Genomic DNA, 19,824 nt, shown 5'->3' with positions numbered 1-19,824 from the left:
GCTAAACTAAGTGCAAATATAATTTGTATGTAAAGTGAAAAGAGAAAACAGGGGAGTGTTATTGATAATACTATGCCATATGTAATCATAGACCATGAATGAAATATGGGGTTTTTCTGGCAGAATATTTCTGCAATGCTTCTCTGCTCAGCGCAAACCCCTTCACTGTGGCGGCCAAACCTGTTTTGGGGGCAGAAATAGATGGCTGCCAGGAGACATTTCTTGTGACAATGACCACATCCATTACCTGCTCCACTCAGTAACAAAATTCATAACCCCCCCCCCCCCCCTCACTTCCGTCCTTCTGGTTTTCAATAGTGAAGGCATGCTCCTCGTCAGATTCATGCATAACATGAGGTTTGATACAGAAATATTCATCATTGCACCCAACTTCTGCCCCAAAGGGAATTGGGAGGATATTTTCGCATGTCTTCAGTGCACAATCATGTGATACATCAGTGACATAGCCTATGTGTTACGTACACATATCTTGTGGAGTTTGTATTCTTTTTTTCCTTGAGAGAGAAGCGCTGCTCAGTCAAAAAGCATGATGCAAGGGAATTTAGAGTGAGCGCCGATTCTGTGCGTTTGCTATCTTTTGCTTAGCTTTCATTCTTTTTCTTCCGGTGGTTTAGTGGGCTTGGTGGTATTCGAGCAATGCAAGGACACGGAGTCAAGAGTCTGCTTCTTCACAGTGCGCTGCAGGGATTGTGCATTTGTTTTCCTCATTGTAATGAAAACATGCAAGGCTAGTGCATGAGTTACTTGCACACACGCATGCCACACACATGCTGTTTTGCAGTGGCAGAAAAGAAATAACTGTCAAGACTGAGAGCATCTTCTAAGGGCACATAAACGTTGGTGTTTGAAGTTAAGCTGTAAATTCATAAAAGATGCGGCTTAGCTTATGAACCAACAATTTTCCGGCACTATCGTTTCACACAATGGGTTTAACTTAAGGTACAAAGGTGGCCGATCGAGCCCTGTGCTCTAACGCGCTGCGCACAGAAGCAATCAAATCTTGAGCGCTCCCTATACTGCTGCTCAGGTCAAAGCAACCCAAACCTCGTTGAAACAAAAGTGACGTGGCTATGTCACTCCTGCATGTCCTGCATGGGCTTTTTTTTTTTTTCATTCTACTGGGAAGGAGTGAGAAAAGGGTTGCCTGGTCTGTGCAGGAAGGACGCAAGGGTGCTGGGATGTTGGCCGTCCTTTAAAATGAGTGGCGGGTGGGAAGGGGGAGTGGAGGTAATGGGAGGGTAGTCTAGCTGTCCTGCGAGCTAAACGCACAGCAGTATGCATGCTTTCTTTTTTTTTTATTTAGCAGTGCGGAAAAAATGAATGAACCGAGGGGGGGGGAAGGGCAGGCTGGCCAACGCAGGCAGCACGGTTTCAAGTGAGTGATGGCTTGGAGCTGCCTCGGCAAAGCACAGAGCAGTGTGCATGCTTGCTTTTTTTTTTTTTTTTTTTTTGTAGCACCGAAGGTTTGACTGCTTCTGTGTCCGCACATAGGCCGGTTTTGTACCTTGAGTTAAGCCCCCCATGTGATACAAGCCTGAGTCGCTTTGGGGCGTTAAACCCCATAAAGCAAACCTTATGTGAAACATCTTGTATAATTCCATTGCTTAATCCAAACGTCAAAGTTTACGTGCCCTTTAGAAGATGCTCTGTCTTGACAGAATTACTTTTTTTTGCGCCACTACAAAACTGCATGTGTATGGGCACGTATGGGCATGCGTGTGTGCAAATAACTCTCACTCTGGTACTCAATATATATGCAGCCCCGCACACGGCAAGTACTCTTGCACATTTTTTTTAGACTGCAGAAAGCAAACGCACCATCCCGGCGACATGCTGCGAAAAAACACTCACGACTCCAGAATCCCGCATCGCATTGCATACCAGCCGTTCCACCAAACTATCGGAAGAAGCAGAACGAAAACAAAAAATTGCAAACGCACAGAATCGGTGCGCACTACACTCGCGCGCATCGCATCTTTTGACTGAGCAGCATGCCTCTAAAAAAAAAAATCTAGGAGATATGTGTATGTGACATATAGGCTACATCACGCATGTGTCACGTGACTGTGCACCCAAGATGTGCAAAAATATTCTCGCACAAGGATTTTGCTATATAATATAGGTCACGCATTGAGTTTTGCAAAGGGTCCAAGTAGGTCATTGTGCTCCTACTTTCACCCTGGCCAATTCAAGGGGTGAGAGGCACTTAAGAGCACAATTACCTACTATAATCTATATGATCTCGAATGGGCCAGGTGCAGCAGACAGCTTGTGAGATTGAGTATAGTGACAGGAAATCACTTCAGAAGAATACATTTACTTCAACTCCACGTAGCCCTGAATGCATGCTTTTCATTTATTGGCAGTTATGTGACCTTGAGGGCTCATAGACTGGCACTCAGCTTGTAAACACTTGACATCTTATCATTTGCTCTCTCTGTGGGCTTTGTTCTGCGGGTTTACAAGCTTTTTACTAAAGTGGATACAGTAAGTATGCACAGATCTGTTCTCTGAAGCATTGGCTGAGTGACAGCCCAAGTCAACCCTGGTTAACTTAGAACTTCTAGCACATTATTTTTTCTGGGTATGGCTTTGGCATCCCTCCTGACATCCCAGCATCTGACACCAAGTATGCATAATCATGGTCTATCACTAACTCCAGTGCTGTAGTTGATCATCACATACTTCTGTGGTGCTGCACATTTTAAGTTGTTGCTGTATATGAGCAGTGTTTCAGAACCTACAGTAGAATCTCGGTGATACGAACTCGGCTGATACGAAATTCGGTGTGATACGAATTCATAAAATTCCCCGGCCGAATTGCATTGCGTTCAGTGGGCAAAAAATCGGATGTTCCGAACACTTTTTCTTTTCGCTACGGGTGATACGAACTTCAGTATCACGACCGGTCGAGGCCCACGCACACACGCACAGCGAGAAAAGCGTGCGCAGCGGCGCAGCACTGATAGCACGGATCACGCACACGCGCGCGAAAGAAGAAAAAAAAATACAGCGAGAAAAAACCGGCTTGGCAACCCGCGGCAGCAGCGAAGTTGGCGAAGAAGGCAGCGATATCTTGCCCCCCCCCCCTCCCGTTCTCTCTTTCTCTCCCCTCCCCCCCGCATTTTTTTGTTATCTCGTTGTTGCTTTCTGCTACTGGTGTTGTGCGCACGGCCTTGCGGCCCTCTCCACATTTCTCCGCCGCCCCGCAGGCCACGCTCTTCCGCTTTCCGGAGTCTCCGCTGCAACGGCAACACGTTGCTTCGTTTTCTCGTTTGTTGAGGCTGACAACGCGTTGATAGCGCGTCGTTTTGTGATCATCTCAGCAACGCGAAAAGGTACATCATACTGCAATGTCACGGAAGAGAAAGGCGCTGACCTTTAAAGACAAATTGGAAATTTTAAATAAGGTGGACAAAGAGCCCAAGAAAAGGCGCACTGACATGGCCAAGGAGCTAGGCCTGCCGCTGTCAACGTTGTCAACGATCGTTGGTCAGTGCGACCAAATTATGCAGAATGTGCAGCACTTCGCGATGAATTCTAAAGAAGCCAAAACTGCCCACCATGTGAAGTTGGAAGAGGTTCTTCTAACGTGGTTCAGAGAGGTCACGGCGGCCGGCGTCAACATCGACGGAAAAGTGCTTCGTGAGAAGGCAGCGGACATCGCACTCACACTTGGAATTGATGATTTTCAGGCCTCCGGTGGATGGATTCACCGGTTCAAGGTGCGTCATAATCTTTCATACAAGACCGTTTGTGGCGAAGGAAAAAAGGTCGACGCCTCCGCCGTGGAAGACTGGATGACAACCACACTGCCGTCTTACATAGCGGGATATGAGGCACGTGATGTTTTTAATGTAGATGAAGCAGGGCTGTTTTACAATCTCCAGCCCGAAAAAAGTTTGTGCTTTAAAGGCGATGCCTGCCGGGGCGGACAAAAGAGCAAACAACGTATCACAGTTTTGTTTTGTTGCAACGCCGACGGATCGGAAAAGATGCCGCTGACAGTCATTGGCAAATATCAAAAGCCCCGATGCTTTAAGGCAGCTGGTCGATTGCCCTGCGTCTACAAGGCGAACAAAAAAGCATGGATGACTTCTTCTTTGTTTATGGAATTCGTCACGTACCTCGACCGCAAGATGTCTTGCCTCAACAGAAAAATAGTTTTGCTGCTGGACCAGTGCACCGCCCATCCAAAACAAATGACACTACAGAGTGTTAAGGTGGTGTTCCTGCCCCCGAACGCAACAAGTCATTTGCAACCACTGGATGCTGGGATTATAAGGAATGTTAAGCACCATTTTAAAGCTTTGTTGGTGCGCCGCCTCCTCGCGAAGATTGAAAGGAAGGACGCGAATCTCCAGATCACTCTTCTGGACGCTGTGCATTTTCTTGCAATTGCCTGGGATCGCGTCGTTCCTACGACCATCGCCAATTGTTTCGCGAAGTGTGGGGTTTTCAAATCTGCTGTGGCTACTGCCTCGCAAGTGCCAGACCCGATTCCCATCGATGTCTGGAATCAACTTGACGTCGACTGTTGCGTCGACGATTTCGTCACCGCGGACGACGACCTCGCCACCTGTGGTCTCCGCACGGTTGAAGATATTGCGGAGGAAACGTCATCACAGCCTGGCATTCCATGCAGTGACGAAGATGACGACGACCAAAGCGTTGATGACCCACCGCCGACGGCAGCAGAAACGATGCACGCCATCGATGTTCTGCGGCGCGCCGTGACCTCCGAGTCTGTGCGGGAGAAGACAGCGGCCCAATTTTTCAGTTTTCAAAATTCTCTGTTATCAGATCTCGCGGAAAAAAAGGTGCAGAAGGATATACGCGATTTCTTTCAACGAAAATAAATATTTCGTACCTGTTGGAAGGCTTGAAAACGAATTTTGCTCGTTTTTTGGTGATACGAAATTTCGGGTGATACGAAAATTTTCGTCTCCCTTTGAATTTCATATCACCGAGATTCTACTGTACTTAGTGCTGAGCTACGGTACAAATTTGAGGACTAATAGTAAGTTTGCTCTGCTTGGTGGCTTCCGCAGACAAGGACACACTTGTGGGGAAGGCATGTTGCGTACATACCTGCAGCCAACCATTCCGATTTTTTAGAAGACTTCAGATGTTTGACCAAACTTTCTGATTGCACGATCACTGCCCTAAATCTTCCGATAAGGGGCTTCTGCCTGCAAAGAATGGCTTTTGCGGAACCAGCACCGAGGAATCAGCAGCCGCATTATAATTTCGAGCATCTCCATCAGAGGCCACACTAGCACCATCGGCATCATTGGCTATGCAGGAAATCAATCAAAGTAGACTTTAGCCGAGCAAGAGTAGGTGTCGCTGGCTGCGAAAACAGTTGGTGTACTGCGTTTCTTGTAGGCAGCGATGCACAGCTAATGCAGCCACAGTAGATATAGATGCTGTGCTGGCTTCGCTTTCGATCTCGGCTAAGGGCAGCCACTCAGTGTACTTGAGGTTAAAGGCTTTGCCCAAATGTCATGTTATCTGATCCTTCTTATTGAGCTCAGCCGCATGCCTTATGTTACTAAGCTGCTCTATGCTCAGCAATGGCGTGATTGCTCTTTTTCCGGAGCCAACGCAGCCAACGACGGTCACGGTTGAAATTACGTGTAAAAGGGCTAGTTATGGTTTTGCATTAAAAAATTTAAACAGCGCTCCGATGGTACTGAGAGAAAACTGGTGGTGGGCATGCAGATCAGTTTTGCGTTGGCTATAGAGACGTAATGAGAACATTTGGTGGCGGCCTGCAGATATCTCGACGGACGCACACCTTTAGACATGCATTGCATGCTTGCTGCTGCATGTGTTTATGCTAAGGATGTTTAGATTAGGATGCATCAGACACTGCCTGAAATTAGCAGCCGCCTCCCCCTTTTGTACACAAATGCTGCCTCCCCCCCCCCCCTCCATTTTTGCAGTCTTCCCATTTTTGGTCTTACCAAGTACGTATAAAGGAAGCTGGGGCCACTAGTAGCGCGATTGAGCCTTGTGAACAATGTCAACATCTGTGCTACAGGCATCAATGGCTTGCTTGTCACATCAGGGTACTATGTACTCTTCGGACACACGGTACTGTCAAAGCTGTTGGTTCACTTGTTCTTTGGAGAGGTATTCACGGTAGGCAGAAGGCATGGCTTTTCAAGTGCAGTGACCATTGTGGCTCCAAGCTTTGTTTGGAAACTGAAATCAGCGAGTTGAATTTGTTGGTTTGGGTGTATATGTAGCGAAGAAGCACGCATATTTTCTTCCCTCTCCCCTGAGCCCTGCAAGCTCAAAGATCAAGTGTAGCAGCAACTCCAAATCAAATGTTAATAAAAAATTTGGTCACTAAATTTCACAGCATTTCTCAATGCATATGTCATGTTCTACATGAACAATATCACAGCAGCAGCGACATTTTGCCTAACATTAAGCGTTTTCAGCTGTTTTTCACAGCTGCCTTTTCATGCAGCCCGGGAAGCATGTTCTGTTAGCCTGTGAATATCGAGTTTGCTTCTGAATGTTCAGAGGACTTGACATTAGGACATGAGTGTTTTGCGTGTGGAATAGTTAATTCAAATTTTACCCTTGTGGCCGAATTCAAAAACATGTCTCCACTCGACGCTACCTCAGCTCCATAAAGTGCAGAAAACAGTCTTTTCTCTACTTAAGGTTCAGTTCAGATTCTTGAATGCTTTTCAGCATTTCCTCAGACTTACCCTTCAGAAATATTTCTCCACTCCAGACAGCACAAGTGGCATACAGGGCAAGACTAATGGCGAATTCGAGTGGGAGAGCAGGCACCCTCGAGAGCACTTCGAAAGTGCTCTCAGACAAGCGGGTGCCCTCCAGTGGTAGAGCAGGAGTAGAATCACCGGCTTCCGATGGTAGAGGAGGAGGTCTTTTCCTTTGCTGAGAGCACCTGAATGCACTCCCGGCTGCTCCCTCATCTAAAGCGAGTGTAGAGGAAGTCACATGACATAAAGCGGTGTATCCACACCATCTTTTTTCTTTTCTCGAGTCGGTGACGCTCTAAATGGCGGCTGCAAGGCATTGCTCAGGTTTGAGAGTCACTGCTGGCATCGAAAAAGCCAAAGGAGGCAGATCGCAGCGCTGTGAGAACAAAGGCATGCAAAGCAGTTCTACATGGAGTGTTTGCTTCTCCTCGGGTTGCAACTGCTGCTACTGCGGGTAGGCGGAGAATGCTGGGGAGGGAAGTGCGGTCACAATGGTCGTGGCGTACTGCTCTCGACACGCAGAGAGCGTTCCCGTGAGAGGAAAATTACACCCTCACTCGGCGTGCTCCTGTACTTCTCTGTACTGCTCGGCACCTCTGCTCTCGTCCCCCCAACCGAATGGGCCATAAGGCCAAAATTTGGCCCGGAAAGTGCATGCCACTACGTGTAACATGCTCATTTTCTAATGTCAAGTCCTTGTGAACAGCATCCACAAGCTGCCTCAAGAGTCACAGGCTAGTAGGCTGTGGCGGCCGCTTTTCGATGGAGACTAAAAGCAAGGCGCCCATGTGCGGTGCGACATCAGTGCACGTTAAAGAACTCCAGGTGGTTGAAATTTCTGAAGTCCTCCACTACAGCATTTCTCATAGCCTGAGTCGCTTTTGGACGTTAAAAAAAAAGTCACAGCCTAGTAAAATATGTTTTGCAGACTGCATGAACAAGGCAGCTGTGAAAAATGGCTGAAAGCAATTCACATCTGCCAACATTCACTGCCAGTGACATATGGCTCATGTAGAACAGGATTTAGGCATTGAGAACTGCTCGAACTGCTGTGAACTCTAGTGACCTAGTTGCATATTTGCCCTATGAGTGCTCAGCGGCGAGCGTTGAGCACATGTGAGGTTCAAAGAAGCATGTTATAGTGCATGCACCCAAGCCAACAAATTTTTCTTTCCAGAAGCAAATGCCGCTACTGTTTCCAAGCAAGCTAGGAGCTTTAATTTTAAGCGCACTTGAAAAGCCATGCCTTCCACCAACTGCAAATATCTCTCCATAGCTAAAAAGACAGAATTGACCCCCCCCCCCTTCAGCACTGCATCTAGACATACAAGTATATTTGAGGCAATCAGAAAGCCATTGATGTGTGCAGCACAGGCGTTCCATGGCACAACTGCACCTCCGGTACCTCGCTGTCTTCCTATTTGCAATATGACATTCCCCACGATTGCACCACTGTCCACAGTGGTTCACAGAAACCACTGCACATGTTTCATTTGCTGTTAGCCATCAAATGCTTTCTGCAACTTGGCACTTGGCGTGCTCTGAAATGTTGCTAAGGTATCTGGTGATGACTTGAAATGTGTTTACACCACAGTAGCGTAATGCGATGATCAACTACAGCATTGAAATCTGCAACTGACGATAGTTATCCATGCTCAGCATCAGCCGCAAAAACTTAGGAGGCTTTTCTTGGTCGTACTTGAAACGATGTTTCAGTATTTTCGAGTCAGATTGAGGTTCTCGGAGCCAATGCTTCAGAGAGTGGGTCTGTGAATCCTTATTGTATCCACTTTCATGAAAGGCTCGGTATGCAGTAGAACGAAGTCTGCACAGTGTGTGAAAGCTGCGATGCCCCATGTTTGCAAGTGGAAGTCTAGGTGTCCCCGTAGTAGTGTCATTGCCACTTATAGATGCTCTGTGTTCTCATGCACTCGAGGAGCAATTCAAGTGGAGCTTCATTTCAAAAAAAAAAAAAAAAGAGCCTCGAGGACCGCTTGGAGTAAAGGTGTTAGTCAAGGCATGTTTGTGAATATCAGTTAACCTGATCCCTATGCACTGTTTCCACTGCCTTGGGTGGTTAGGGTATTTCTCGACCTTATTGTAAGGAAGGCTGAGGGGCCGTTATGAATCCTAACCAAGCTTTTAGTAAACTTGGGGAGAGTTGTGCCACTTCTACATGGCATTCTCGATCACCATTGAAAGATTCCATCATCTCACTAAGCTCTTGTACCCCGCTATTGCCATTGATAATTCGCTGCTGGGCTCAAGTAACACTCGTGAATTTTTAAAGATGTGTTAACTGTTTTTGTACAAGTTGCAATGATGATATACTTTCCATACTGTTCTGTGTGCAATTTTGTTTTTCTTCTATGATCATATATGTAGAATTGCATAATCTTTCATTTCAGGTTTGGTTTTATTCCTAGCCCTGTGTGCTAAGCCATATCCTAGAATGCACACTTCTGTTTCTCAAAGTCCATTTAAATCTCCAGTTCTGCACTGCTCTGTTCACTCTAGTTATTGTAGCTTTCCATGAAGCAGTGCTCAGATGTCTTTGATTGATAGGATATGGTTCAAAGACCCTTGAAATATCTGTTCAACTAAGGTATTAGATTTTGTGATGGACTGATGCTGAACGCCTGTATTGTTGTGTCAGTTCGTCATAATTCTGTAGTTCAGAATCGAAACTTTTTGAATTGTTATCAATTAAAGATAGAGCACCTAATTACCCCTTTCTCAGAATGTTTTGTAAAGACAGCTGAATTTTCGGATTTTGGAATATAGTCCTGCTTTTTTTTTTTGCATTTTGCAGACGTCGCAGTGAAAACCTGTATCCAAGCTCGAATCCAACAGGCCAAGAGCAGCTGAAGAAGGAAACCTGCATCCAAGCTCGAACCTGGTGGACTGAAAGCAGATGATTTGTGACCACAGTGTATCAGCCAATAAAGCCAATCCAGGTGACCACATGTATCTTTTGGAAGCTTGCATTCTTTGCACTTGAGACTCATCTCATGGAGAGCATCATTTCTGAAAAACATTTTGTGTCATAACTGTAGCAGAAACTGATTGAGGCCTTGCACAAGGCCTAAAGCTGGCATATTAGTATTATGCACAACACAAACATGAGGTGTGATGTAGGAGCCTTGCAACCATGCAGAGTATCACCATAGCATGGTAGCATTCCCATGCTGAATGTCTCATCGTCTGAGATCAGACTAATGTCTTGTACCTTCAGAGTGCACTCATTCCTTGCACTAAAGGCCCCAATATAGTCCGACGTTTTCGACGCGACTGGCTAAGTCTGCGACGTTAGCCACGGCACGTCTGCTACGACGGGCGCGTCAAAAAACTGCCGCTTCTACAGTCTGGCGCGGCTGGCGTGCCCGATGCCGCGGTGCGCATGCGCACAAGACGCCCTCGAGGGCTGGTACGTTTCGAGGTTCATTTTCGAGCAGACGACAGGGCACCTACAGGGACCTGGCTGCAGCCTATCGAGGTACTAATTACTGTTGTGATCAAGGCAATGACGCGATGTGTTTACTGCGAATGTTCAAATGGCACAAGGCATTTACAGCCAGCCGTGAAGACGTCCAGCCCAGCAACGGCCTGAGCCCGCTCCGTCGACGGCTACAGATGGAACGATGATTGTATACGTGCGTGTTTTACTGAAAACTAATCAAAATTTAAGTATATGTACGATTACAGAGGAGTTAAGAGATTACACAGTAATGGGGATCACTTTCTCGGCTGGCCGCAGTTCCTGTAGAATTCCATAAATTTCGCGAATTCCCTGGTTGTTGAGCCACTGACGTTCCGTGAGGCCAAATCGAGTACGGCCTTCGATTCCGGCGTGTACCGGTCACAACTCTATGCGAAGCCGCTTCCGCAGTTTTTGGTATTCTTCCTATGAATGTACTGCAGATAAGTGAAACAACACCATCGTTACACCACCTAGAGCAATGCATTAAAACGAGCATGGCACACGCACCGCAGCGAAGAACTCACAGCTGTGCCCAGCCGCACTACTGACAGTTTGCATCGCAGGCATTTTTCTTTCCTCTGAACGTCTGTATAGTCAATCCGCTTGGTATCATAGATGCAGGGCCGCCCTCGAATTCCTTCTAGCAGCTTTTCCGCAACAGTGTCTGAAATGCGCGCGTGGTTATAACGCGGTCTCTGTCTACATGCAAGCCGCCATCTTCACTGCGCGTGAGGAATGCTGGAATGTGTGGCCGACGCGGCTGACACGGTCGGCGAGAACTAGGCGAGATTCTATTCGCGCGTCGGCGACGTTGGGCCGCGTCGGCTCGCGCTCGCTACGTCCATCACGCCGTGCCGTTGGACTATAGACCTCGGTTTTTCGCCGACGTGCGCGCGCGCGCAGGTCGGCCTCCGCGACGTTACGTCGGCGACAAACCGAGGTCTACAGTCAAACGGCACGGCGTGATGGACGTAGCGAGCGCGAGCCGAAGCGGTACGCGTGCGTTACTTCGGACTATAGGGGCCTTGAGTGCCCACATCCATGTACTCTGAATGTTGATAGCTATGCACAAATTTTGCCACACACACACGGGTACAAAAATCTTCACAGTGTGCACGCCTTCGCGCAGTGAACACGTTGCACGTTCTCCCACCGTGCACACGTCGCACATCCTTGCTCGCACATTCTCGCTCGCACATCCTCGAATCGCACATTCTCGAATCGCACATCCTCGCACGCACAAACTCTCGCTGTGCAGGTCGATAACCACGCACAGATAATCACGCAGAGCCTCGCACAATATTTTCAGTAGGGGTGGTTTGCGCGGGGAACATGTCGCCCTAATCAGCTGAGAGCTTTAACCAGGAGCACTTTTTAAAAATTAGTTGTCAGTTGTCTCCATGCAAAGTGTTTAAATTTGACTCAAATACTCACAAAGACCATCTCTATGAATTTCTTTCACTAGAATATTAGAGCAAATATTATTTTAATGGCCCTTTCAGGCCCTGGTCTGGCCCAGAATGATACAGAAAGAAATAATTTCCAAATAATGAGTTGACCTTGAAAGACCTTGAAATGCTCAGTTGTCGCGTTTAAGATTGAAATTTGTAGAATGTATAGAGGGACAGCACAAAATAGAATTATTTTAATTTTTTATATTATTAGGCAAGAACAATTTATGCATTGATGAATGCTTAAGATATTTGTGGCACTCCTGGATTGTGAATCCAGCAACGCTGAAGTTCTTTTCACTGCTGTAACTTGTTGCTACAATGAATAATTATTTCTTAGCAAGAAAGGAAAGATTTGGGTACATGGTTTCCTCACTTCACCAAAAACACGCGGCCTCTGAGCAAGGGGTTGATTCTGTGGCCAAGTACTCAGTCAGCTTATCTTGCTCACTGTGTGCCTTTCATGGCACTGACAAGGCCGTGGACCGCAGATGCTTTGACTAGGTGTTACGGCCCATTTCTACTGAGGCTTGTTGAGGCCTGGCACAAAACAGACGTGGAAGAGCTGACAGCATACCGCGAATCTGGAAACTGATACCTAAACATCTGCCGAAGAGGAAGAGACAAAAGTCAAAATTCGATAGCCCACAAGCAGCCCTACTGCTTGGTCGTTAAAAGCTAGCAAAGGTCTGTTCATGCCAGGGGTGTGTAGTGTAAAGGTGCATGAACATTTGTATAGAGAATTCAGACACTCTTGTGTGGGAAGGATGCTGCAAAACACTGCTGTATTGTGACGCCTAGTACACCACAACCATATTCGTGCCTTTAAAGAAGTTGTGAATACTCGGGATGGGTGTTTCCGGCCTGGCCCCGCCCAACCTTGAGGCACAAGGCTTCTGAGCGGCCAGAGTACGAGCTTTTGGGCGAAACCGAGCCCTCGCACACCTCTAGCGGTGAGGGCCGATTTGTGCCTCAATCTGGAGAAACCACACTTGCGGGTTCTGGGGTCAGTAGTCCGGGAGACTTTAAATAGGGAAGTTTGGGTATTAGCCGCTGACATGAACACGTTAACATCACTATAAATCAATGAATTGGTGCTCACTGCTGTAATTACTCTTAAGCAAGCAAAAACACATGTGTCGCTCCCGCAGTCAAACTCGACAGTACTCCAGCCGTCGTAACCAAACTGTACCAACGTAACAACAACAGACACGTGTCTGGGGGCCGATAACAGCAAACTTACTCTGGGATGTGCTGCGCAGGAAGTTGTCGTTTCGTCGCGATGTCAGTCTCGGCAGCGTCCGGGAAGCGACTGTCTCACACGGACGCCCAAGGAGGTTCTCACACGAGCCGACCGTGCGCACCCCGCTTATAAGCGGGCAGGTGAGGTGCGAAGAGTGAAAGACAAAGTTGAAACGATGAAACACTGCGATAGTAAGGGCGGCTCCGTAGAGCAGGTGCCGGCTTCAGTCATCCTTATAGTCCTAGGTAATCAGTTGTAGATGCAGTGCTCTAGGCCACAGGGAAAAATAAGCTTCCCACACATTTTAAGGCATAACCAAACTACTGAGCTGTGGCAGCACGTGCATCCGGCCGAGTGCATTCTTTGTTGTCCTCCTCTAATGCAGCTGCGCTTAAGCCACAGCCAAAGAAGGATGCTGCAAGGGTAGTTTTTCCAACCAATTGTTCCAGTTTATTTTTTCTGATATTTTATACTAAGGTTCTGTACTCTGTGAAATTTCTGGAACTCAGCGGAGAGTACTATAACTGTCGCAGCATTCAACAAATTCTTTTATTACAATTCTGTATTCTCTGCATGAACGAGACAAATTTATATAAAAAAAGGAAATGAATACATAACTCCTCAGGGCTGTTTCTTGGACTAGTTAGTGGGGTTTACTCATTTTGGTGAGGCCTGAAGCGCAAAACAGACAGTGACGTGAAAGGGACACAGGGCAAAGCACTGACCTGCAAATGAATTTTATTTGGAGCGACTAAACATATATATAGAGGAAAGCACACAAAAATAATAAGGTGAGGCACGTTTGATTCTTAAGAATGCAGCTGTGTGCGTCAATTGTTACTTCATCACTGAATCTGTCAGAAAAGGAAATTGCATTCCTCAATGGTCATGGCATGAGCGTGCGATGAATCTCATCTTATTTTTATTTTTGTAGTGCTTTCCTCTCTATACGCTTCTGGGCTCCAAAAAAAATTCATTTGCAAGTTAGCGCTGTGTCCTGTGTCTCTCTCACATCACCGTCTTTTTTGCGTTTCAGGCTTCACCAAAATGAGCATAACTCCTGTTGGCAGCTGCACAGTTCAGCAGCCATTCGAATTTTTTTCCAGACTTGTGCTCTTAAGAACAGCCACCAGTGTGTGTTATTTATGTCAACTGCCAAGTTCCTGCTGATATGGATTCCTTGAGTGGGGAACCATGTAGCATGAGCCATGTTATCTTTTTATTGTCAGAAAGGGTGCTGCCATGCTTCTTTCACAAACTTTAATGCTAGTGAAATTCTTGAACATTAAACAAATCTGCAAAATACTGAGCTCACAAAAATATTGGGGGAAGGGGGGGGAAGCTTAAACTCTGCCTTTAAGGTCATGGCATGACAGCGTTAATGGCGCCAGTTGCCGGTTTTCCTTGTGGACTTTCGTGTAGACACTTTGCCACTAACTTGTTCAGAAGCTTTTAACTTGCGGCTGCATTGTCCCATACATAGTCGCAAGATACCAAATTATAAAACCACCGCGACAAAGTTCTAAAGCACCATTTTAACCAAGCTACACAAAGGTATCTTTGTGGCCTAGGGGTCCTGAAGGGCTGGATTCCGATTTCACCCTTCTATGTCACAGGCGAAGCCTGTGTTGGGAGCGCCTACCAATTCGGCCATGCCACGTCTCATGCCATCACACAACTCAATGACTAGTCATGCATGACCATGTCGTCTGCCAGCTACCACTTGCCAGAGTCATGCTTATGAATTTTTGCTCACAATGCGAACAATAGCTTTTCTGGGGGACGAAGCCTTTAATGGTGCTGAATGGGAGAACTAGGGTTGGAACACGTTCATCTAGCAATAGAACTAGTGCAGTTTCTTAGCACCAAGAGCAGTCAAGACCAGTCCACGCTGCACTTCAAATACAAGTTTGAAGGACGTCGCCTGACATCAAAAACACTGCATAATTGCTGTTTCACTCTTTTTGGCAGAACATTTTCGAGAACACTGCAGGATCTGCACTGGAGAAATGCGTAAGCATGCTCATGGCTGTGTTGTCCGCAAGATGCGTCAGCGGGATTCCGCGAGTAACAGATACTGCGCCTTTCCTTTCCTGTAAACCAATTATAGAAGGGTGGTGAACTGTGATGCGTTCAATGGAACACTGGTTGTGTTCAACAAGGGGCCTGCGATGTACCGTGTGCAGCAGCAAAGCTCAGGCTTTTGCATTTCTCCACTGCAGATCCTGCAGCGCTCTCGGAATTTTTCAGATTGCAGTTGGCTGATTACCTCTCCTTACAGCTTTCTTACCATTCCTGCCATTTGTGCACGCAAATCACGCCCTTTCCCGCTCGTTCACGTTTCAAACATTTCAAATTTCCCGCCACTGGAAGTCAGTACCACGTGACCCGTTTGGATGTCGCCATTACCCCTCTTATTAATTACCTAGTTAACCCACATGCATCAAATTATTTCCCCAGCAAGATTTTTTGGCCCTCTATCTAATGCAGACATTCTTTTTCTTATAACTTGTTTCGTTCATATGTAATTGTGATGACAATTCTGGTGACATGAAGCTGCCGAAATACCTACATTATGCTGACGCATTAAACTGGCAGTGACAAAGCATTACTACCCTGCGCAGTCATACCTATTTGACATATGGTGCCTCTGTTGCCACAGAGGACATGGGCTCAACTTCAATGTCTTAGCCGTGAGAAGCTGAGGAAATGGAGGTTTGCATCTCATTTACAATCATGCCAGTCACAATACTGCGGTCTGGCTAGCGGTAGTGATCGTTCAAGGGGCAGAACATGCACACCCTCTCTTGGCATGCTACTGCTCTGCTCCTCACTACTTGGCATCTCTGCTCCAATCCGCCTATTGCAATTAACTATACGAGTACTGATGCGACAGCATTTGCTGACCGTAAAAAATGTCAGGCATTCAGCGTCGTCCATGCGAAGCCTTCGCCTACTAACTGGCAGGTGGTGTTAAGAGGTATTTCGCGCCCTCCATTTATGGGAGAGGAGGGAGATATTTGGACAAGAAAGATGCAGCAAAGTTGAACCAAAAGCCACGACAAATAGAAATAGAATATATACAGGGTTGGAATAATTGGAGAGTGAAAAAAAATGATGGAAATAAAATTGGATTGGTTGAAACATTCTAAGGTGACTCGGGCTATGATGGACGCTGTAGTGGAGGGCTGCAGATAATTATGACTAAGTGAGGTTCTTGAATGTATGTACTCTGAAATCGCACAACGCGTGGGCACCTTGCATTCTGTCTCCATTGTAACATGGCAAGGATGGAATCCGGGTTTCCAGGCTCTGTAGTCAGCACCCAATGACCACCACAGTGCACAATGAGAATAGTAATACATTGGTGAGTGAATTTCTTCTGCAGTCAGTCGAACTAACCGTCCTTAAATTTGTTTTTCCTACAACAAAGCTTCCTATAAAAATGCTCTTCATGAACTGTTCCCAGCACTCAGGGGTGTCAGGCATTGCCCCTAGTCTGTGGGCCATTCACCTCTGATCTAGTACATTGCTGCAGAAGTGGTGGCTGCACAGGATATTGGTGGCTGCAGGAGACAGGATAAAATGGAAAAATGTCCAATTGACATATTTTCAGTAATGCTACTGCACATGTGCGAAGCCTCCTTCTCTATTTCTACATAGTGGGGCAGCAGTTCACTGCGTGTGCGAAAACCATGAAAGACGTCTTCTGGGTCATTGATGCGACAAACTGTTGCGCAATAATTACATGCATTGCTAGCATGTACTCTGCCCTCAGGACCGCATGCATTGTCCCTGCCTGCTATTGCAACATACGAAAAGACACTGCCATGTTTGCCATCTAAGAGATCAAGTGCCGCTTGGAAAATAAACCCACCCTGCTATTGTGAAAGAATTTCTCCAGAAAATACGTGAGGGAGACCCGGTAACTCGCCCTGCCAAATATATTTTGCCTGACGTCTGCAAGAGGAGGCGTGACTGGAAAAAGGTCCATAGCAGAGCAACATTGCATGTGCTTAACAAAGTTGTTTGCTGGGTTAACTAGTATAGAATCCTAAAATTTGAAAGTGCTTGGAAAGACAAGGACAAGAGAAGTGGACGAGACAAAAGCATTTGTCCTTGTCTTTCTGAGCACTTTCACATTTTAAGACTGCAAGTGCTGTTGTGTATAGCAATACATTTGGTTATTCATAATTTGTCTGTTTTTTATTCTTTTGTCGGCTATTCATGACAAGCTTACAGAGGGGTATTTACATGACCTCTCACGTGCCGTTTTATTGCCCCGAAGATAGCTTTTGCGAAGAAATCCGGAGTAAATTGTGGTGAGCCGACGAGACATGCATAGCAGTTTTTTGCAACGCTCCATGAACAGCAAATTGGTGGCCACTGTGATGCTGGTGAATAGACCAAACACACGCACGCACAGTTTTATGTAATCTGAACCAAGGATTTAAAAAAAAAGGCGGAGCACTACAGCTGACTGAAACCGACGACATATTATTCGTCTTCGTGTAGTTCTGTTCGGAGTATTCCTTATATTTTATCTAATTGGTTAATTAGCTCAGTATAATTATTTTATATTTTTTATATTCAGTTTAGGCCCAAGTACCCTTCATTAAGTTTTAGAGGGGGTTCAAGTACAAATGACCCAGTTTTTTCTACTAACGTACTTCCTGCATGATTGTTTTCTCCAGCATTTAAACAAAGTGCGCAAATATGAAAGGAAACGAAAATACCACATGACTGCGGTCTTGCTCTGCTAAAGTTTGAATTATCCGAATTAAGGTTTTATCTTGCATGAAAGATGACAGAATCCTCTTCATGAGTTTGCGGCTTCCGCCAACACTGAAGATCCAGAAAGCCTGTGCTTTTTCTTTTCATTTTGAATCAATGAAGCACACACGCCCGCCGTTTCAAAGTGAGCAGCCAACGCCACTGTCAGCCAACTTGGACAAAGCTTTTATCGAGCTGTCCCACTGACAAAATTTGGCTATGGCAAACACGATGATAGTCCCCAAATTTGGTCCAAACCACCCTAAAAATTTGACTTTGTCCGATTTGGACCAAAACTGACGTTCAGGCTAATTCAGCTATGTCAAGCATGATGGTGACTGAAATTTAGTCCAGGCCACTCTCTGCTGAAGCTGGATTCAGTTTATTGACAGGCACACTGGACAGAGCTCAAAATTTTGTTATGTCGCTAGTGAGATCATGGATGTAACAATACAATAAAACAAGGTGAGCGCTGGTCAAAGAACAGAGAGCACGCGCATTAAAAAAAATCATTGGCATTTTCCCGAGATGGGGTTACATGGTTACAGGGATGATGACAGTGTTTCACTGCAAAAGATTCCTTCAGTCGTTTTTATGCAATTTCTGTACCAAATTAAAATAAATCCTCAATTCTTGGATATTGTAGTGCTTGATCTATACTAAATGAGACATCATTTTTTTCATTTAGACCATAATCTAATTTAGTACATATTGTTACATTTTGGTCCATGTTTGTCCCTTTACAGGTCCGACGGGCACATTCAAGTGCAAGGCCCTTAGTAACAATAGTGCAGCCCTAGTGCCATGTAGCTGTGCACTGTGCACCGTCAGACATAAAGGGCCAGTTCTTGAAGGCCTTTTTGGTGTCCATGAGATCAAAGCATAAGTTATAGTCCTGTGCATTATTGTTTAATTCTCCTAGCCCCACCATCCACTGATTGTCCTGGTTAGATGAGTTGGTAGACAAACTGCCCTACATGAGCAACGGTCCAGGGTTCACTACTTGGACCACGTCAAATTTTCCACTACTGAAGCTTCTGGAAAACTTATATAGCTTTTCTTTTTACCTGTATGGCTGCACTTATGTGGGTGCTAATGAGTAATTAGCCTCTATTTGATGTCTACTTTATCTTAAGTGTTTCCACTAAGTATACATTTGACTGATCCAGCAGCCAATGCATGGTACTGCTTTCTTTGATACACATCGCATAATTTAACACTCTGCCTGAGATGAGCAGTGCACCTGCTGCTAATCATATTGCTGTAACGCATGTAGCTCAGCCAGAATGTTTTCCTCAGTTGAGCAAACCAACCGTTTTCTGGTCGGAGCATTTCATCAATAAAAAAAATTAGTGGACAACACACTTTGAAACAAAATTATCTTTATTATTTCAGTCAGTAAGCTACTATCATTTGCTTACCATGCATGAAACATTTTGTAGATTTTGAACTGTATACTCACAAGATGAGCTGAAACGGTTCCGACTGATAACAGCTACAAGTGAATGGCAGCCATCCTTCCACCAGTGTTCTTGTGATCTGCAAAGAGCAAGGCTCCTGAAGTGAAAGCTGCATGGGCCACAATCTCCACACGAAGTCTTGTATCAAGGCATTTCTAGAACAAACGAGTTTATTTTTGTAATGTTTATAGGCAGTTCATCGAAAGGTTTTTCAGACACAGCTGCTTCTAGCCAAGAAGGAGCTTCAGTTTCTTGGGGTGTAATACCATTTTGTTTTTGTTCATGAACTTGCCACAGAATACATATCTTTATCTGCCAACAAAACGCTCGAATTCTTTGAGCGTATCATCACTGTCCAGGTACCCGGTCCACTGCTTGTCCACTTTCTTCACATCTTTTAAGTATTTCCTCACTATTTCTTCTTCCTCGCGAAGTTCGTCTACGGGAAATGATGCGATAGGCACCGCATCCCCGAAGTTATACATGGCTGAGCGGCACTTCGGCGCTGCAGCCACTCTAGCTTCGCCGCTTTGGGATTCAGTTTCAAATTCAGCGCGAAAGTATATATTACGCGCGAATCGCTTTGCGCATACGCATGATAATAACAAAACAATAACAGGCAAGTCTTCGTTTACGTTTATACTTTTAT

The 19,824-nt window shown here is 45.8% G+C and overlaps 1 protein-coding gene across 1 annotated transcript in view; it reads right to left on the bottom strand.

Moving 5' to 3' along the window:
- LOC146182881 (uncharacterized) overlaps positions 1-13,035 on the bottom strand; it is a 169,959-nt gene extending 156,924 nt beyond the window's left edge. The window contains exon 1 of the mRNA XM_084608661.1: positions 12,943-13,035. The gene's annotated coding sequence lies outside the window, so the exon portion shown is untranslated. The remainder of the gene's footprint in view (positions 1-12,942) is intronic.
- Positions 13,036-19,824: the final 6,789 nt, after the last annotated feature.

The sequence above is a fragment of the Amblyomma maculatum genome, chromosome 7 (assembly GCF_055883805.1).
Source record: "Amblyomma maculatum isolate TAMU_Amacu chromosome 7, ASM5588380v1, whole genome shotgun sequence".
Taxonomy (NCBI): Eukaryota; Metazoa; Arthropoda; class Arachnida; order Ixodida; family Ixodidae; genus Amblyomma; species Amblyomma maculatum.
This window is presented reverse-complemented; position numbering and strand designations above follow the sequence as displayed.